This window comes from Sturnira hondurensis, unplaced genomic scaffold (assembly GCF_014824575.4).
Source record: "Sturnira hondurensis isolate 20B ecotype Veracruz unplaced genomic scaffold, ASM1482457v3 Scaffold0000167, whole genome shotgun sequence".
Lineage (NCBI taxonomy): Eukaryota > Metazoa > Chordata > Mammalia > Chiroptera > Phyllostomidae > Sturnira > Sturnira hondurensis.
The window spans coordinates 1299505-1318782 of NW_028072798.1; the positions used below are offsets into that span (position 1 = coordinate 1299505).

Genomic DNA, 19278 nt, shown 5'->3' on the forward strand with positions numbered 1-19278 from the left:
AGGCGTTTAGGCTAACTGAATCACCTGTGTTGTCTTAACAGTAGGGCATTTCTCTCCATTTTTCTCTTTTTATTTCACCAGCGTAAGCAAAGTTTAGTATATAAATACTAAGTATATTTCCCATGGAATTCTTGTCTGGTTTTCATGGACTTTGTGTTGTAGCTCTCCACTGCCCTGATATGGAGTGAGAGCTGGGGCGATGCACACTATTTATCTTTCCTTCCATTACCAGTAGGATGGACTTTTTTTTTTTAAAGCTGTTCATATCTAATAGAGTAGAACATGAGGTCAACATGGTCCTTTTTAAAAATACTTTTTTTGACAATTATTACTTTCAGTGTCTTTTAGAAAATACTGTAAGACTTAGACTTTATGTTGGGTTTTAATAAAATGAATGATATTTTCTGATAGTGAATTTTTGTTTTTAGATATAAATATACATAGATATATAAATACCTGTACACATATACACATATACATGTATATTCATATGTACACAAACACAAAATATACATATGTATGCAAAACACTATTTAGCTAATATCATATTTAGTAAGAAATATTATATTTATATTTTTATTTAATTTAGTGTAAGCCAATTGAGGTCTTTTGTCAGTCATGTTTATTTGTAGTTTTATTATTTATTTAATTTTATATAATCTAAAACACCAATATTTTTTACAAACATCTACTATGGCAGTGAAAACTCATTTGACAGTGGTAGGGTTAGTGGATAGGGTCAACTACAAAATTGGACAAGCCATTTATCTGAGACTGAATTACCTCATCAGGAAAAATAATTTAGAGCCTCAGTCAGCCACGTTTTTCTGTAAAGGACCAGACAGTAACTGTTTTAGGCTTTGCAGCCTCTGGTACAGCTACTCAACTCTGGCATTGTGGCCTGCAGGGAGCCATAGACGATGTGTAAACAAATGGTGCATGCCAATAAAACTTTATACACAAAAACAGGTAACTGATCAGAACTAGCTTGTGGGCCATACATTGCTGACCTTTGATTTAATGTTTAGAAAGGGAATAGATGGTTTGTAAATCTAATGTTGATTATTTATGTATATTAAAAACTTACTCTGCATCTGTTTTAGATGCTCTCAGTGAAATCAAATATGTGTCAGACACGGTCTGTAATTCTACAGAATTTAGAATTTGTTTGGGAAATTTAGTGGGGAGGCAATTTTCATGATGTAATTAGAAAGTAACTCAGTATAGATAAAGTACTACTATATCATAAAAATAAGAAAAACTGTAGATGATTATAAGAAAATATTGTCAGTCCATATGTAAAATTACTGAGATTGAAAGTAGAAGTGACCTCTCTCCAAGTAACAAAAGCAATATTCTCATGGATTATTTTCATCATATTTTTAAAGCATTTGGGAATAAACTAAATAACTTCACATCAAATTTAATGTTATCTCCAAGAATTAAGGCATCAGAACAGAAAACACAGAAAAAACTCACAAAAAATTAATGAAGGAAATATGAGCTTATGAAATCAATGATTTTATTGGTATGGCATTGAGTCGAATTTAAATATTAAAAAAAAATTCTGCTTACTCTTTGATAGGGAAATAATATATTTCACCTTCATTGTGTATATATAAATAGTAGGATTTCACTGTACTATAGATTGTACTATATAAAATTATACTAAAAAATCTCATAAAAATGAATTTCTACTTATTTATCATGTTATGAAGTCACTTATATAAGTTTTTAAAAATTATATATATATATATATATATATATAATTGTAGACTCAATATATATATATTGAGTCTACAGTTCTGGAAGAAGCCTAGAAACAAGGCAGAGTCTTTAACTTGTAGACATAGGGAGTAACCTTAAAGATGATCAAATTCACTCATTCATTTATGTGTTCATCAATTGCCTCTACTAGGCAAAGCTCCTTGCAGAACCTTGGAGATACAATTGTAAAAAAGACACGGTCCTTACCAGCATAGAGCCTTCACAGTAGTGGGAGAGATGGACAAAATAGTGGCAACTAAATTATAACGTGAAAGGTGCCAGGATTAGGGTGAGTGAAGGGTCTTATAGGAGTCCAAACTTCACTCAGCCTGGAAGAGGTGAAGTCAGGCTCTGTGAAGCTTTCCTTATTTAAACTTGGGCCTCTAGAATGGGTCAAGTAAGGAAAATAAAGGAGAAGATGAGTATTTAATCACAAGAGTAAGCATATGAGCAAAGTCTGGGAGGTAAAATAGAGTTTGGGGAATTCTTTGGATAAAAATTAACAAAAAATACCCCTGGCCAGGTAGCTTAGTTGGTTGGAGTGTCATCTCATACACCAAAAAGTTGTGGGTTCGATCCCCAATCAGTGTACATACCTAGGCTGCAGGGTTGAGTTGCATACTGGAGGCAACTGATCAATGTTTCTTTCTCACATTGATGTTTCTCCTTCTCTCTCTTTCCCTTCTTTTCTCTCTAAAACCAACAAAAAAATAAATGTTCCTCAAGCAAGGATTAAAAAAATTAACTAAAAATGTACCATTAGATTTAAACAAAGGTATTTGTGAGCCAGCTGTTTATTCCTAGTCTATGTAAAAACAAAGTTATTTATTTGCTTTTTACTTTAATGATGTTTTCATGTGTTTAATTCATTTATGCGTATAACAGGGAAAAACACCAGAGCAACTTTAATAGTTTTTAGTCCCATTTTCTCACCATATTCTTGAACACTTGCAGGTAAAACATTTTACTGAACTTCTTTGGCTGTTTATAAATTACTCTGCCCCTCAAACCTATTTAAGGACAGTGAAGGGTCTAGTATGCAGGTAGAACGTTCTGAAGATGCTGTGGCTCTCCCTGTTTGTGTTGTTACTTAAGAAAAGAGCTAGAAATGAGTATCCATCAGATTACTCTAGTGCTGTAAGTGTTTCAGTTGAAGAGGTAAAGTGTTTGACTTGAAAGTACATAAATTTTCATCCACTACTTGGTGTACAAACTTGATTACTCAAGAAATGGAGTAATGGTCTTCCGTTGAAAAGACTTTTGTGTTTTTTTTAAAGAAAGCAATGTAAAAGATGCTACTTAAGGGAGAGGGTTAAAATAAATAGCCTATGAATTTATTAATCATTGTAGGTGAAGAAGCCGTGTTTCTTAAGAGGTGTTGTGGGTAGAGACTCTTGGAGGAGTTATATAAGCAGATTTGGTTCAATGGACAGGTACAACCTATGAGTATTATTCCAAGTTAAAGGACTCCACTGAGCCCACTGATTCTCTCATATATTATTCCAAATGGTCATGAGGTATAGGGAATTCTCAATCCCACATATATACAGCAAGGGGAATATGTTCCCTTTGCTGTGCTGCCACTTCATATTCTCTAAGGCATATAAAGCAGATGCTCAACATTAGATCAAATAGACGTGGCCCAGACAAGGTGCTGGCTTAAAGGTTAGCTAAGTCCAGGAGCATATGGTTTCAGGGTGGAGTCTGGTTATAGTTCAGTGTAGTGGGGGCCTTAAGTCCAACAAGGATTAGGAGGACAGCTTGATCCACTGGGCCTCAGAAAGCATCAGGGTGAGACAGTCCAGCACCCTGGATAGCTCCTTCAACAGCTGCTGAGAGTGAGCAGAGACTTATTTTCTGAAGTAATTTAGGCCCATTCAGCTGCCTCCATTTGCTTTGCAGAGCTCTATTAAAAGAGAATTTAGCTCTTTTATGCTTGGGGACTCACCTTTGTTCACTCATAATGGATTATTTTTTATCCTCACCAGAAGATATGTTTACTAGTTTTGAGAGAGAGGGGGAAGAAGAGAGAGAGAGAGAGGGAGAGGGAGGGAAGGAGAGAGAGAAACATCAATTGATTGCTTTTTGCATGTGCCCCACCTGGGGATCAAACCTGCAATCTAGGTATGTGCTCTGACCAGGAATCGAATGCACAACCTTTGGGTGTGGGGGACAACATTCCAACAGACTGAGCCACTTGGCTAGGGCCCTGGTGGATTAGTCTTTACATTTAGTTTCCCATTTTTAGTTACTTTCTGGCTTGATATGTAAACTCATGAGTGGAAAAGGCCAGAGGATGGGAGAAGTGGAGGCTTCTATTTTGTCACGTAACTATTTTATCTTTCACAGATACGGCTCAAGGATTGAGATCCCAGCAAAATTTGCACACACAAATACTAAGTAACTTCCCAAACTTCCCCTTGCTTCTCATAATAATATATTATTACAAGAGCTCCCTGGATCTTCCGAACACCTTATAAGAAACACTCTTATTATAAAGTGTGCATATTCAATGCCCTTCTAAACAGGAAAATCACAAATTGCCCAACAGGGTCAAATACTGGTCTCCAGGAACTTAACAATTTAAGAGAGAACATGCTGTTTGTTACCCACACATTAAACTGCAAATATTAAATGGCAGGAGCAAACATAGCATTTTCATATTATTCATACTGGAGAAGTCCATAGACAGCTTTTTCCACCCAGAGCTGTCCTAATCTTTCCATTATTTCTCCTTCCATTTTTTACCCCCCATCTTGTGGAAACACACATGCGGTGCAACAGAGAAAGAAGACCGTTGAGGCCAAAAGGCATACGAGTTCAGTGGGTACACGTATGAGCTCTCATCGATTTTCCCAAGAGAGCATTTATAAGGAAACTTTTTCAAAGGAAGGCCTTAATCCTAGAGACTGTTAAATCGGCTGGATGTTTGGCTTCTGGTTCTCATCAGAGAAAAAGAAAGGCACCTCCTGAAATTCAAGACCGAGACACCTCCTTCCCCGTAAGAATGCCATCCCATCACCGGTGTTAAGTGCTTCTTACCCTTGAATGCTACAGGACCCCAGTGAGGTGTGCACACTTGCATGTGAAGAAGGGCTCAGAAAGACAACATCATCTTCGTCCCCCTGTGAAATGACAGTGGTTCTTCTCCTTCTATTTTTAAATCCACCTTTGGCCAAGTAATTTTTACCTTGGGCCTAATTAAGACGAAATGCACCTAACAAATAAAATCAGTATAGAATCCCCATTTCTTGGCAGCTCTTGTGGGCACAGCTGAGGCCTTCGGAGGCCTTTAAAAACCATGGCAACAAATGCCTTTGGAGAGTAAGCAAAGGTTCCAAGTGTTTTTAATCGCTGGTGTTTTTATGCTACCACTTCAGGCATCCCTCTTCATTTTCTTCTTCATCTGATTGAAATTAAATTTCCAGTCCCCCCCCCTAAGTGGTGCTGCCCCCACTGAAGTGGTGGAGCACAAACCCATATGTAGTGCTTAGGCTTGTCAACAATTCCATTAGAAAGCCCTAGTTATGAGTGGCAATAATTTTGCACAAAAATTATAAATAGCTTTTAATGGGCACATTTTCAAAGGGTACCAACTAGCCCTCAAAATAACGTGCTCTTTACAAAGCCCGCCATTGGTGGCCTATGGCCTGGTCCTGTCTGAACGTCCCTCTTCTTCATAGAAAGTGGCTGTCTAGACCTTTAAAGTGCTCTGCCTTTTAAAAGGAGAATGGCCTGTTTCGCTCATTCAGAGAAAAGCATGCTTCGAGTTGGAGGCTGCTCATTTCTGAACTCCACGCTATACCTTATATTTCTGAACTATGTATACAGGCTGTGCTATAACTTGATTGCCCGGCTTTTTGACTGAAAAATAACAATGTACAGGAAAAAATCTATTGTATAGCTCTATTATCCACTTTGTAAATCTTTTTCTCACTGTAATGTTAATTTTCCACTCATGTGTGTGTTATAGAGCAGATGTGATATTTTTAAAGGAAAGAAATGCTTCGCTCGGGAAAGAGGCGCTGCAGGCTGGAAAGCGATCCTATTATTCCCCCCACATTGTCGTCTCCCTTTAGCTGAAATAAGAAGTGATTTTATCTTTTCAGTTGCTAAGATATAAAGGCACAAAGGAAACAATTTAATTATTAAATTATAATTTTACTCTGCAATAGGTACTACTCTCCCTATTTTCTTTGAGAAGAACTATGGATTTTAAATTTTACCCAAACAGATATCATCTTTACCTGGTCTATGCGGCAGCCTCAGAATCACAGATTAGGAAATAGGGAGTGGAGGAGGAGAGAGAAATTCTTAAGTCATCACCCAGGGCTGGGTGGCTAGGTCGCATTTATCGGCAAGATATTTTTTAATGATTGAAATAGAGGCACAATGGTTTAAAAGAATGGGTGCACCACTTCACTGTGATTCATTAAGTGATGTGAAGGATGTTTTCTTTGTGCATCAGAGAAGATAAATTACAGTTCTTAAGGTAACCAGATTCACAATTATTTTGTTCCTTTGACACTTTAGAGCTACTAATAAGGGAATTCATTTGCAGGTATATAAAAGTGCCTGTGCCACTGCTATTAACCAGAGCCATGATGGTGTATTGTAGTCACCATGGAGATGGTTTTCCATTTCATTTCATTTCATTTCATTTCATTTCATTTCATTTCATTTCATTTCATTTTTCTAATTGCTAGTGTGCTCATTAGCCCAAGTACCCCTTCCCTTTCCTGCAGACCAGTGCCATGCTTGCCTGTGTTCTCCGTCTCATCGTGAACCATCCCTTCCCCTGGTCTCCATTCTCCTCAAGCTGAATTGGTCTATGTCCTCACCTATCCTTTATGCATTTGTTTGTCCTCTGCCTATGGGCTCTGATTCATGCCATTCTTCCCCCTTCTCACCATCCACCCTGACTTCCCCAGACTCCAGTTTTGTTTTCCTCGTTCCAGGCTCCTTAGCACTTGTGCACATGCCTGCAGCCCTCCCCGTCCCAGTTAGGATGCCCCACCCCTGCCACCCACGGCCATTTTGTTTTAGCACCGGGAGATATACTGATCCCTGAATCCAGTTAAGGACTCAGCTTGTGCACAAATGGAAAGGCTGTGATACACATGTAGAAGGTGGTGAATACACATTGCACCACGATAGAGTTAGGCTCAGCACTGCAAGAGATGCCCCAACGCAGCCCGCAGGGATGAAGTTAATGTTAGGAGTTGGTAGGAGGGGCAGGTACGGTGCTGTGGGGCAAAGTCGAAGACATTATGGAGGTGGCATTTGAATTGGTATCGGTGCAGGGGACCCAGGCAGACCGTTCCACTTCATTGTCAGCGCCCTGTGATTTGTTGTCTGCGGTTGCTGCTCACTTCTGTGTGTTCAGTACCATGGAGCATTCATTACCATCGCGTTTTAAAAGGTTGTGGTTTTGTTTACTCTTTGTGAAATATTTAAAAAACATATTTCATGTATACATCGGTAAAGCTGTCACTAGTAATATGTCTGTTCTGTACCCAGGGGTTGACAATACTTTGCTTCCATGTTGTGAGTAATGTGTTATTTAAGCTTATTTTTGAAGTTTGACATTGGAATGATGTTAATAAAAATCTAGAAATGTTCCTCTGTAGCAATATCTGCTGTAGCTCTTATGGAGGTAGGTGTGTTGGATATTTGATGTGGAAGAAAGTAGTTTGTCCCAAGCCAAAATGTATTTAGCTACTCAGTTTAGACTCCATAATTTTTATGTTTGCAATCTTCTTGATTTCCACCCCCTGGTTTTAATTTTATGAGATGTGTATGAAAGGATTTTAAAAAATGGCTAGAGACTTACAGTTCCAAGAGTAGACATAAACTTTCCTGTAACATGGACCATTACTAAAATATAAACTGAGATACACCCTTTAATTTTTAAAATCGTGGCAGAAAACCCGATCTCAGAGAAGAAAGGGAATGGCTTTCTCAGCTTTCACCAACTACACACAGGGTACCTGAAGCATTTTGATGCCCCTCCCCTATTCTTCCTCGCTAACACTTCATCTTCAAGTCGATGCTATTGGTGCAAGTGGTGTAAACGTGTGAGATAACAGCAATAGATGAATTCAGTTCTTAGAAACGAGTTCTTTCTCTTCATCACCTGACCTGGCCGTGTTCCTTGCTGACTTACTGCAAATCCAAGGGAGGACCCAGAAGGGCAAAGTGTGTGCTAGGTCACCTTTGGGGCTGAGATACTGCTGTCTTTGTTTTCATGTCACCTTACTGAACCAAGTAAGGGGACCAGAGTCAGCGTCCTAATTTTGGATCTATTTTTCTTAGAAATGCAAGTAATTTTAAGAGCCCTATGTACCATATACTGCTCATAAAATGCTTCTTAGGTAGCCACTTTTTCTAAATGTAAGACAGAAGAAAGAGTTTGAATTAGAGGCAAAGGTTTCTTATAAACATTTTTTATGTGTGTTTGGGTGTGCATGTGTGTATGAAAATATACATATTCACACACACACATATAGAGAGCAAGAAGTATGTGCAAAATGTGGAAATTTTTTCTGCAAAATATTAACAGTGACTATCTCTGAATAATAGCAGTACTATGGCTTTGTTTTACTTTGTTTGCCTATTTACATTTCTATTTTTTCACAATAAGCATCTTTTATGTGTGTGATACAAAATGATTTTCAAATTCATGTTGCAATTGGTTGATGTCACACTGGTATTTTCTTTACTCTTTCCTCAGTAGGGAAAGATTGTTGAGTGTCTAGCATGTCTTCTTACTGTATTTAAAAAAAATGTGTTTATTCTGTGCCAGGGAACAAGTTCGCACTGAAGTGCAACATTTATTTTCTTATCCTTGAGCCCAAGTGAAATTGTATCAGGTGGCTCTTTCGTAGCTGAGGCCAGTTGAGTATCATTCCTTCTGAGTGGTTAGGGATTAGAGCAGAGGAGGTGAAAGGCGCTGTGTTAATGATATTGCCAAGAGTCTAGGTCTTCAGAGCAGCTGGCCTGGCCAGCAAAGACGAAACATGTCAGTCATGCGGCCCAGCAGTGATTGCTTACCCTAAGGGCACATCCCAGAAAGGAAGAACCAGCCTTATGGGAGGGACTTGGGTATCATATGTTGTTGATTACAGTTGCACAGGAATAGACCTGAAACCCTGTTGAAATGAGAAATTGCAATTCTGATGTCCACAAGTAGCAGCTCTTAACTTCTCTTTCATATTTCCAAAGTCCCTCCCATAACATAAAAAAAGTCTCCTTTATTTTCCCGAGGGATGTCGCCACTCTATCAAAATCTTAACATTTAGTCATTCAGGAGGACTATTATTAGTATGAGTTTTCCAGCTTGATTTGAATATGGCTGGATAGCCATGACCTCCCTGAGGATTTGAGTTAGAATGTTTTTTTTTTTCTTGGTGTCTTAACCTCTTGGCTAAGTCCTGGACTCTGCATTTAGTGTTTTGCAGACCTTTCAAGAATAAGGATCACTTTGAAAGAGGGTAAAATTTGAGGATGTGGCAATGGTTGTCTGGTCCTCAGTGTACCTTGATGGAGAAAACACATCCTGACAATGAGCTTCCATGGAAGCAATGATGCTTTCAAATGTTTTGCATCTCAGGTTGGCTGTGAGGGCTGCACACTTGTGAAGAGCCTGCTGTACACAGGGACTGCATACATTAGTTGAGCCATCTGGAGATAATACTTGATCTTCACCTGTATTGTCCTCTGCTCTTTGCTGTGACTCCCTGTGTCAATGGTACAAACAGTGACTGATGATGACATGAGATCTGGCAATTCATTTCCTTCTGTTTTCTTCATATAGAAGTTTTATATTTTTTTTATTTTGAAAATAGTTGTATAAAGTGAAGAAAAGTGCTCTTGAAACAGCTGGAAACATCAATGGCTAAGTGTTATCTTTTACAATAATGGGCTAAATCACTGTAATGGTTCTATTTTTTTTTTGAAACAAAAAGTAAATCCATACTTTTAAGAAGATCTTGGGATAGAAATTTCTTAGAGACAAGGAGCTTACACTCTGGTCTTCTGGGATGAACTGTCCCAAGGGGTTCTGAGCCTGATATTGGTGGCTCCTGGCTGCCCCAGGTCAAGTGCAATGGTGTAGGGCATTTCTTATGACAGTGAGCTCCTAGAAAGAGCTGTTTCTTCTCGCCTCAGAGCAGAAACAGAGTATTTTGTTGCATTCACTCGTAGGATTGTCATGAGTGACTCAGTGATTTTCTTTATGGAGATATTAAGTTTTCTCACTTGACTCTCATAATGGTGGGACTCCTTTATCCAAACTAATTTTAGTTTTTCAGGCCATTCAGTTTTTTTTAAAGCCCTTTGCTTCACCTCTTTGACAAGGAAGCCCTTTTAAAATGCTACCATTACTGCTACTACTACTACTAGGTGAATCCCTTTGCTCTTGTGTAGTTTGCACGGGTGTGTGTGTGTGTCTGTTTGTGTGATGAAATATGCGGGAGTCAAAAACCATTGAAATAGGCAAGGTGCGGGGTCAAGAATGTTGGGTGGAACTGGGGGCCAACAAAGGGCCGCAGAGGTGCAGGCTGGCAGCTGATGTGGGGCCTGCCTTCCCTACATGAGAAGACCGCTTTGCCCAGGAAGAGGCAGTAGCTGATTTGGAAGGAAAGCTGGCAGTGGTTCACAACAGGTTGGGTTTTCGGGGAGAGGAAGTGGGTGGTCCTGAGACGTTGTTTGAATGAGTGGAAGAACAGTGAGGCTGATGCTTGAGAACAAAATTTTTAAATGATGTATTTGCACCCCTGAACAGTAGGGGGTATTGAATTTGAAATACTTTCTGGCCCAGTACCTTGCTCCTCGATCCATTCCTGTCTGTTTTTAGTATTTGCTTTGTGAATTAGTAGATAACTTGCAATTGTTTTATTTTCTTTTTTAAATATATTTTATTGATTATGCCATTACAGTCGTCCCATTCCCCCCCTTCACTTCCCTCAACCCTGTACACCCCTCCCCCACCATTCCCCCCTTTTGTTCATGTCCATGTGTCACAAGTTCTTTAGATTCTGTATTTCCCATAGTATTCCTGCCCTTCCCCCTATTTCCTACCTACTGCCTATGCTACTTATTCTCTGTACCTTCTTCCCCCTTCTCCTCCCCCCACTCCTCTGTTGCTAACCCTCCATGTGATCTCCATTTCTACCTTTTCGCTCCTGATCTAGCTGTCCTCTTAGATTGCTTTTGTTTTAGGTGTGGTTGTTAATAACTGTGAGTTTGCTGTCCTTTCACTGTTCATATTTTTTATCTTCTTTTTCTTATGTAAGTCCCTTTAGCATTTCATATAATAAGGGCTTGGTGATGATGAACTCCTTGAATTTGACCTTATCTGAGAAGCACTTTATCTGCCCTTCCATTCTAAATGAAAGCTTTGCTGGATAGAGCAATCTTGGCTGTTGGTCTTTGGATTTCATGACTTAGAATAAGCCCCTTCTTGCCTGTAAGGTGTCTTTTGAGAAATCAGCTGACAGTCTGATGGAAACTCCTTTGTAGGTGACTGTCCCCTTATCTCTTGCTGCTTCTAGGATTCTCTCCTTCATTTTAATCTTGGCTAATGTAATTATGATGTGCCTTGGTGTGTTCCTTCTTGGGTCCAACTTTTTGGGGACTCTCTGAGCTTCCTGGATTTCCTGGAAGTCTATTTCCTTTGCCAGACTGGGGAAGTTCTCCTTTATTATTTGTTCAAATAAGTTTTCCACTCGTGGCTCTTTCTCTTCCCCTTCTGGTACCCCTATAATTCAGATGTTGGAACGTTTAAAGATGCCTTGGAGGTTCCTAAGCCTCTCCTCATTTTTTTGAATTCTTGTTTCTTCATTCTTTCTGTTTGGTTGTTTCTTTCTTCCTTCTGGTCCACTCCATTGATTTGAGTCCCAGTTTCCTTTCCATCACTATTGGTTTCCTGTGCATTTCCCTTCATTTCAATCAGTTTATCCTTCATATGTTCCTCTAATTTGTTACTAAAATCAACCAATTTTGTGAGCATCCTGATCACCAGTGTTTTGAACTGTGCATCTGATAGGTTGACTATCTCTTGGTCACTTAGAATTATAGGCTCTGGGGCTTTGAGCTGTTCTCTTTTTTAAAATTATTTAATTCCTGTTCAAGTACAGTTTTCTGTCTTATATTCCCAGCCCTGTCCCCCTGCCCAGTGCTCCCCACCTCCCTCCCATTTCCACCCCCCACCTTAGTTATTGTCCATGTGTCCTTTATACTTGTTCATGTGAGTCCATCCTCTTTTCCCCTGTGATTCTCTTCCCTCTCCCTTCTGGTCCCTGTCAGCCTGTTCCGTATTTGAGTGTCTTTGGTCATATTTTGCTTGCTTGTTTGTTTTGTTGTTTAGATTCCTGTTAACGGTGATATCATATGGTATTTGTCTTTCACCATCTGGCTTATTTCGCTCAGCATAATGCTTTCCAGTTCCATCCATGATGTTGCAAAGGGTAGGAGCTCCTTCTTCCTTTCTGCAGCATAGAATTCCATTGTGTAAATGTACCATAGTTTTTTGATCCAGTCATTGACTAATGGGCATCTAGGTGGCTTCCAACTCTTGGCTATCGTGAATTGTGCTGCTTTGAACATTGGGGTGCATATGTTCTTTTGGATTGGTGTTTCAGGGTTCTTAGGATATACTCCCAACAGTGGAATTGCTGGGTCAAAAGGCACGTTCATTTTTAGTTTTCTTAGAAAATTCCATACTGTTTTCCATAGTGGTTGTGCCAGTCTGCAATCCCAACAGTGAACTAGAGTCCCCTTTTCCCCACAACCTCTCCAGCACTTGTTGTTTGTTTCTTTGTTTATGATAGCCATTCTGACTGGTGTAAAGTGGTATCTCATTGTGGTTTTAATTTGCATCTCTCTGATAGCTAGCGATATTGAACATCTTTTCATGTGTCTCTGGATCTTCTGTATGTCCTCTTTGAGCTGTTCTTGAGTCACAATGTTTGGTCTGTTCACTCCTAGTATGTATGAAGGGCGGAGCCTTAGGTGTAGCCTTAGGTGTTCACCATAGCTGGGCGACCCAGTCGCTGGGTTGTGATGCTGTATGTAGGGGTGGGGTCAGAGAGGGAAAAAAAATGGTGCTTTGCTCCGCTCCACTTTCTCTCAGATTTCTGTTCCCTCTGCAGCTTCCCACAAGCAAATTGGGCCCTTCTGATGCTGGTTCCCAGGTGTGTGGGCCCGTGTACCCTCCAGGACCCTGTGGGTCTATCCAACAAACTCTCTGTGAGCCTGGGAGCCTCTCCCGGCCCCTCAACCCCGAGAAAGTCTTTCTAGTTGGTGCTTTCAGGCTCTAATTCCCATCGCTGAGGCCCTAGCCTGAGTGGTCTATCTCTTTGTTTGATCGTTTGCTTGGTTTATCTGTGCACGGATGTGTGACCACAGTCAGCCAGCTGCCCTGCACCCTCATTGGGTCTGCCCGTTGCCACTCCACGCTTGGGAACCATCATCCACCTCCACCTCCGCTCCTGGGTTGGTTGGATGGAAGGATCTTTCCAGCCCGACCCTACTCTGCTGCTGACTCCGCCCTTCTTACCCATCTGGCTGAGTGGTTTGTTGTTATCGAACTTCTGTACAGTTCAATTTTCACTGTTTTAGCTGCATTTTTGTTTCTAAAACTTTGCTGTCTTTAAATTTAGTTGTGGGATGGGGCACAGTGTTTCCACCTACATCTCCATCTTGGCTGGAAGTCCCCAATTGTTTTATTTTCCTCACCAAGAAGTTTAGCTTTAAATTTTATTTATTTATAAATTTTTAATTAATTTATTTTATTTTAATTTATTTTTTATTAAAATTATTATTATTTATTTTTAATTAATTAATTAATTAATTATTAATTTTAATTTAGTTTATTTGTTTTAAAATATTTTATTTATTTTTAGAGAGGGGAAGGGAGGGAGAAAGAGAAGGTGAGAAACATCAATGTGTGGTTGCTTCTTGTGTGCCCCCTACTGGGAACCTGGCTTGCAACCCAGGCATGTGCCTTGACTGAGAATTGAACTGGTGACCCTCTGGTATGCAGGCTGGCACTCAGTCCACTGAACAACACCAGCCAGGCTAGCTTTGAATCTGAAATGGATACAAGACCACAATCACACCTTGTCTTGTGCTAGTCAGCTTAGGGCCACCTTTTTGCTTAAAACTGTAACTAGATTAGGGATTGCTGTGATTTATAGTTCATGGTATGAAGTCATTTAAAACTTCATAGTATATTTGAAATGAGAGGAGTAGAAATTAATGACTGAATCATTTACTAAGAAATAACAGATCAGATTGGTTTATTTCTGCAAGACTTGGTGGAGATTTGTATTTTTTTAATTTTTATTTTTTAAAATTTATTTAATTATTTTTCAAGTACAGTTTTCTGTCTATTACTCCCTTCCCATGTTTCTTTTCTCAAACCAGTTAAGTGGGATGAAGTATTATAGAAAGGTATGTGGGTCAGGTTACAACAGCAGTTTTTTCTAAATATTCACCTGAGGATACATTTATTAATTTTCAGAAAGAGAAGGAGAGGGATGAAGGGAGAGAGGGGGCAAGCGCGAGAGAGAAACAAAGGTCTGTTGCCTCCTATATGAACCACAACTGGGGCTCGAACCTACAACCTAGGTATGTGCCCTGATGAGATATTGAACCTGCAGCCTTTGGGTGTGTAGGATGATGCTCCAACCAAATGAGCCAGCTGGCCAGGGCCAGTAGCATTCTTCTAGGAAACTCTTTACAGGCGCAGTCATTATGGGGTTATTTGCTTTGTGCCTGCTTATATTCAGTAGATCCAGAAGGGGTCATGTTCATTAACTTTTCCTTTTTCTTTCTTTCACTTGTAGTTTCAACTTTCATGACTTGCAATATAGACAGTGGAACAACAATTCTTTACCTTCATTTTTGCATTTTTTTAAAATTTATTTTTCCTTAAATATATAATCTTTACTATATTTTTTCCATTACCATTTAGTCCTTTCATACCCCTCTGCCCCAGCAATTACCACCATGTTGTTCGTCTCCATGAGTCCTTTTTTCCTTTTTGCTGAATCCTTACCTCCAACCCGGCCCCCACTAGCTGTTATCTGTTCTCCATCTATGGGTCTGTCTCTTGCTTGTTAGTTCAGTTTGTGTGTTAGATTCCACATGAGTGAAATTATATGGTATTTGTCTTTCTCTGACTGGCTTATTTCACTTAGCATGTTCTCTGGGTCCATCCATACTGTTGCAAATGGTAGAATTTTCTTCTTCTTTATGGCCAAATAGAATTCCGTTGTGTAAATGTCCCATAGTTGTTTTATTCACTCATCTATTGATGGACACTTGGGCTGCTTCCATATCTTGGTGATTATAAATGCTGCTGCAATGAACTTAGGGGTGCTTATGTTCTTTCAAATTAGTGTTTTGGGTTCCTTTGGATACATTCCCAGAAGTGGGATTGCTGGGTCAAAAGGCAGATCCATTCTTAATTTTTTGAGCTATCTCCATACTGCTTCCCAGAGAGGCTGCACCAGTCTGCAGTCCCACCAAACATTTTTGCATTTTGATCTGGATGATATTTTGTTACAATTTAGAAAGTGTACCTAATAAAAAATGATTATCACATGAGAACTTGCTTTACAAACTATAAATTGCCACAGAAATATTAGTTATCATTAGTGTGCTTATCATCTGTGCAGTCTTCGAAAAATTATTTTATGTATTAGGACTTCTCATTTCAAGTGACTACAACATAATTCAACCTAGTTTGGGGGAAGGGGTGAGATGGTCTGGGGAATGAACTGTGGTAGAAAGACACTTGAGTGTCTTGGCTAGGGGTGTGGCCAGACTCGGTGACCATGGGCCCAGTAACTCACAGCCTGTCTGGAGCCCAGCCTCTCTGCCATTTCTCTGTGTGGGCCAGCTTCATGTTCTTTGTAGGCTGCATTTTCCCAAAGGTGAGGAGCAGGGATGGCAACAGCTGCCATACCTCACATCCCGCGACATTCTTCCAGTTAGAGAATGTTAGGGAAGGGCTCTATTGACTCAGCTTTGGTCAAAGACACACCCTGGAACCAACTGGCTGTCAAGTCATGAGGCAGAGCCGCATTTCAGAAGAGATCCCATGGGCTCACCCTATGTAGGGGGCTGTTCCAGAGATGGGAACAGCATTGTGAGCCACATACCGCATTATTATCTACCACCCCTGATGTCTCCAATCTTCCATTTCCTTGGTCAGAAAGGGCACGGTGATTCCCACCTTGCTAGATCGATGTAGTAGTAGGAGATCATGCTTACCTCTCTGCAGGTGCTCTGTAAAGAGTTATCACCAGTATTACTTCCTATTGGCCTTTAGCAAGTTTCCTCTAAGATAGCATTCTGCTCTGAAGCTAAGTAGAGCAAACACCTTAACATTTCACTATTTGTCTTCTGGATTGATCTTTACCCTTTACTTCTCAAACATAGATTTTTTCCCTCATTACCAATTCCTGAAAATTAGTTAACATTTCTAATTCAAAACCAAAAGAAGAAAGTCAGAGTTTTGCAAATATCTCTGTGGCTGTCTACCTCTTACTTACACCATTGCACCTCTGAAGAATGTCAAGCTTTGGAGAGCACAGATGGTATATCCTTGGAATTCTTAATATATCAAACATACAGCTTCTTTCATATAACAAAGAATCAAAATTCCTTGAATCAATGAATGTTCTTCTTCTTTTGCTGTTATTTCACTTTTTTTGCAAAAATTTTAATAAGACTTCTCTTACTTAAAATACACTTAAAAAAGGGAAAAAGGTAGTGTTTAAGTTCCAAGGTATGAAATGAGAGGGAAGCACATTTTAAATGAAAACTTCTTGGATGTATAAATTATTGGAGTAGGTATTTTCTTGTAGTAGGGTGAGTCTAAACAGTCCATCTTCCATCTTGCTATGTCTTTGATGGTGATACCAAAAATATAATCTCTTCGCCCTGGCTGGTGGTGTAGCTCAGTGGATTGAGTGCAGGCCCGTGAACCAGAGAATCGCAGTTCGATTCCCAGTCAGGGCACATGCCTGGGCTGCAGGCCAGTTCCCAGCAGGAGATATGTGAGGGGCAACCATACATTGATATTTCTCTCCTTTCTCCTTCCCTTCCCCTCTAAAGATAGATAAAGAAAAATTTAAAAAAATATAATCTCTTCTAGGAGAACATTTCCAAAGAGTGGGCTCTGTTTCCAAACTAGCCTAACATTTTGTAGTAAATTAGAAACAAAAACTTTATAATAATCTTTATAATTGCCACTTCAAAATGGAAATTTGGACTGGCAGGAAATTACTAGTTAATAGAGAGTAGATTTCAAAAATGTAATTATACCAGATTTATCACTTGACGTATGTTCTATTAAGTAAAATGTAGTTCCTGTATTCTCACTTGTAAGCAGTTAGGATAATTCAGGTAGCTTGAACTGGGATTTGGAGAACAGATTGGCTTAGTAGTTTGGGGCTTACTTCTGACTCTAAATGACTCTTGTCCCTTATCTTGGTATATTCCAAGATATGGGATGGTATGTATATCTTGGTATATATCCTTGGTATATATGGTATATATATCTTGGTATATATCCTTGGTATATTCCAAGGATATACCATCTGTGCTCTCCAAAGCTTGACATTTTTCAGAGGTGCAATGGTGTAAGTAAGAGGTAGACAGCCACAGAGATATTTGCAAAACTCTGACTTTCTTCTTTTGGTTTTGAATTAGAAATGCTAACTAATTTTCAGGAATTGGTAATGAGGGAAAAAAATCTATGTTTGAGAAGTAAAGGGTAAAGATCAATCCAGAAGACAAATAGTGAAATGTTAAGGTGTTTGCTCTATTCCTAAATGACCCTTGTCCCTAAATGACTCTTGCCTCTGGATAGCAGAGGCAGCCATGCGTACTTTAAAGCCTAAAAGTGACTTACTTGGTCTAGTTTTTAGCTCTTTTCATAGAGGCATGCGACTCCCACACATTCCTGGACTGTTAGGCTGGGATTCTTGTTTGTTTACTAAGGTGTCTACATGTGTTTTGTAAAGAAGTTTGGATGAATGGGCATTTTTGCATGATTTTTCAAACATTCCAATGGTCCCCAGGTCTGACAGTTATGCTTATGCTGATTGGAGTGAATATTTTGGGTAAGATGAAGTATTTTGGATGATTTACACTTGACTGAATAAATGCAGCCTAGCAAGTTATATGATTTGAAGAGAATTACTTAAGGGTAAAAAAAGATTGCTTAACTACTAAGAAAATGACAGGTGATTATAGATTGGGTTGAAGGTATTGTCGTTCAGCTGCTGTCCCTGCAAATCTGAGCTTGGCTGGCCTGCAGATTTAATGGTATCTGATTATAATCATGGTTAGCATTTGAGGAGTCCTCGCTCAGTACCAGGCTCTAAGTTACAGAGTTTCAGCACATCATCTTATTTAATCCTCCACAACGTTCTAGAAATTGGCATGATAATGACTCTCAAGCAGACGAGGAGACTGAGCAAAACACTCTGGAACCCAGCTAGTCAGACCACAGAGCCTGTTTGTCCTATTAGCCATGGTGTTCTCCCATCTTTCTTAAGTAGAAGGATGCTTCTAAAAGGCACACCGGATCCTGACCAGTGTGGCTCGGTTGTGCATCATCCCAGAGAGTAAAAGTTCGCTGATTCAATTCCCAATCAGGCCACAGGCCTGGGTTGTTGGTTTGGTCCCTGGTCAGGGCACGTGCGAGAGGCAACCGATTGATGTTTCTCTCTCACATCGATGTTTGTCTCCCTCTCTTTCTCCCTTCCCCTCCTTCTAAAATTAGTCAATCAGTCAATCAATCAATCAATCAATCAAAAGGGACACTGGAAGTGAGGGGGGCCACCTGACCACAGCTGACTCCTTGTCCTGCTAGGATTATTGACAAGAAGACTGGGGTACAGAGAGGGCTGGCATTAGTCTGCTCCCTGAGGAGAAATGGGGCTGTTCCCATGCGTGGGGTAAGACTCAGACACACTGTGGGCCTCCTTTAATCCTACCCAGGGTGAGGATGGCTCAGGGATAAGGCGTGGGCCAGTGTACAGAAGGGGTGCCTGCCAGGAGGGCAGTCACAGAGGCACAGGAGGCCCCGTGGCAGGAGCAGGAGCAGGAGCAGGAGCAGGAGCAGGAGCAGGAGCAGGAGCAGGAGCAGGAGCAGGAGCGGACTGGCATCTCTGCCTGCCATTTCGGGGGGCCTGCTCCCTGTTCTTTGCTGCAGTCTCTGAAGAGTGAAAACATGGCTCACACTTAGTCCTTTTCTGATTCTTAATTAGAAAAATGTAGTAATTTTCTTTTGCTTGTTAGCAGGGTCCTGGTGGTTAAGTTTATTGCCTGGCCTGTGGGTTCCAGAGTAGAGAGGAATAAGCACTGGATAGGACAGTGGTGGCAGAACCAGAAAAGAAATGCACATTGTTGATGCTGGTCTGGCGTTGGTTAGAAAATTTAAAATGTTCTTTTGATTATTCAAACAAAAAGCTAATACACATGGGTAAG

At 40.0% G+C, this 19278-nt stretch overlaps 1 protein-coding gene across 4 annotated transcripts in view; it reads left to right on the forward strand.

The window, feature by feature from the left end:
* The window catches only part of ESR1 (estrogen receptor 1), a 371393-nt gene that overhangs the window by 159519 nt on the left and 192596 nt on the right, over positions 1 to 19278 (forward strand). The window lies entirely within an intron of this gene.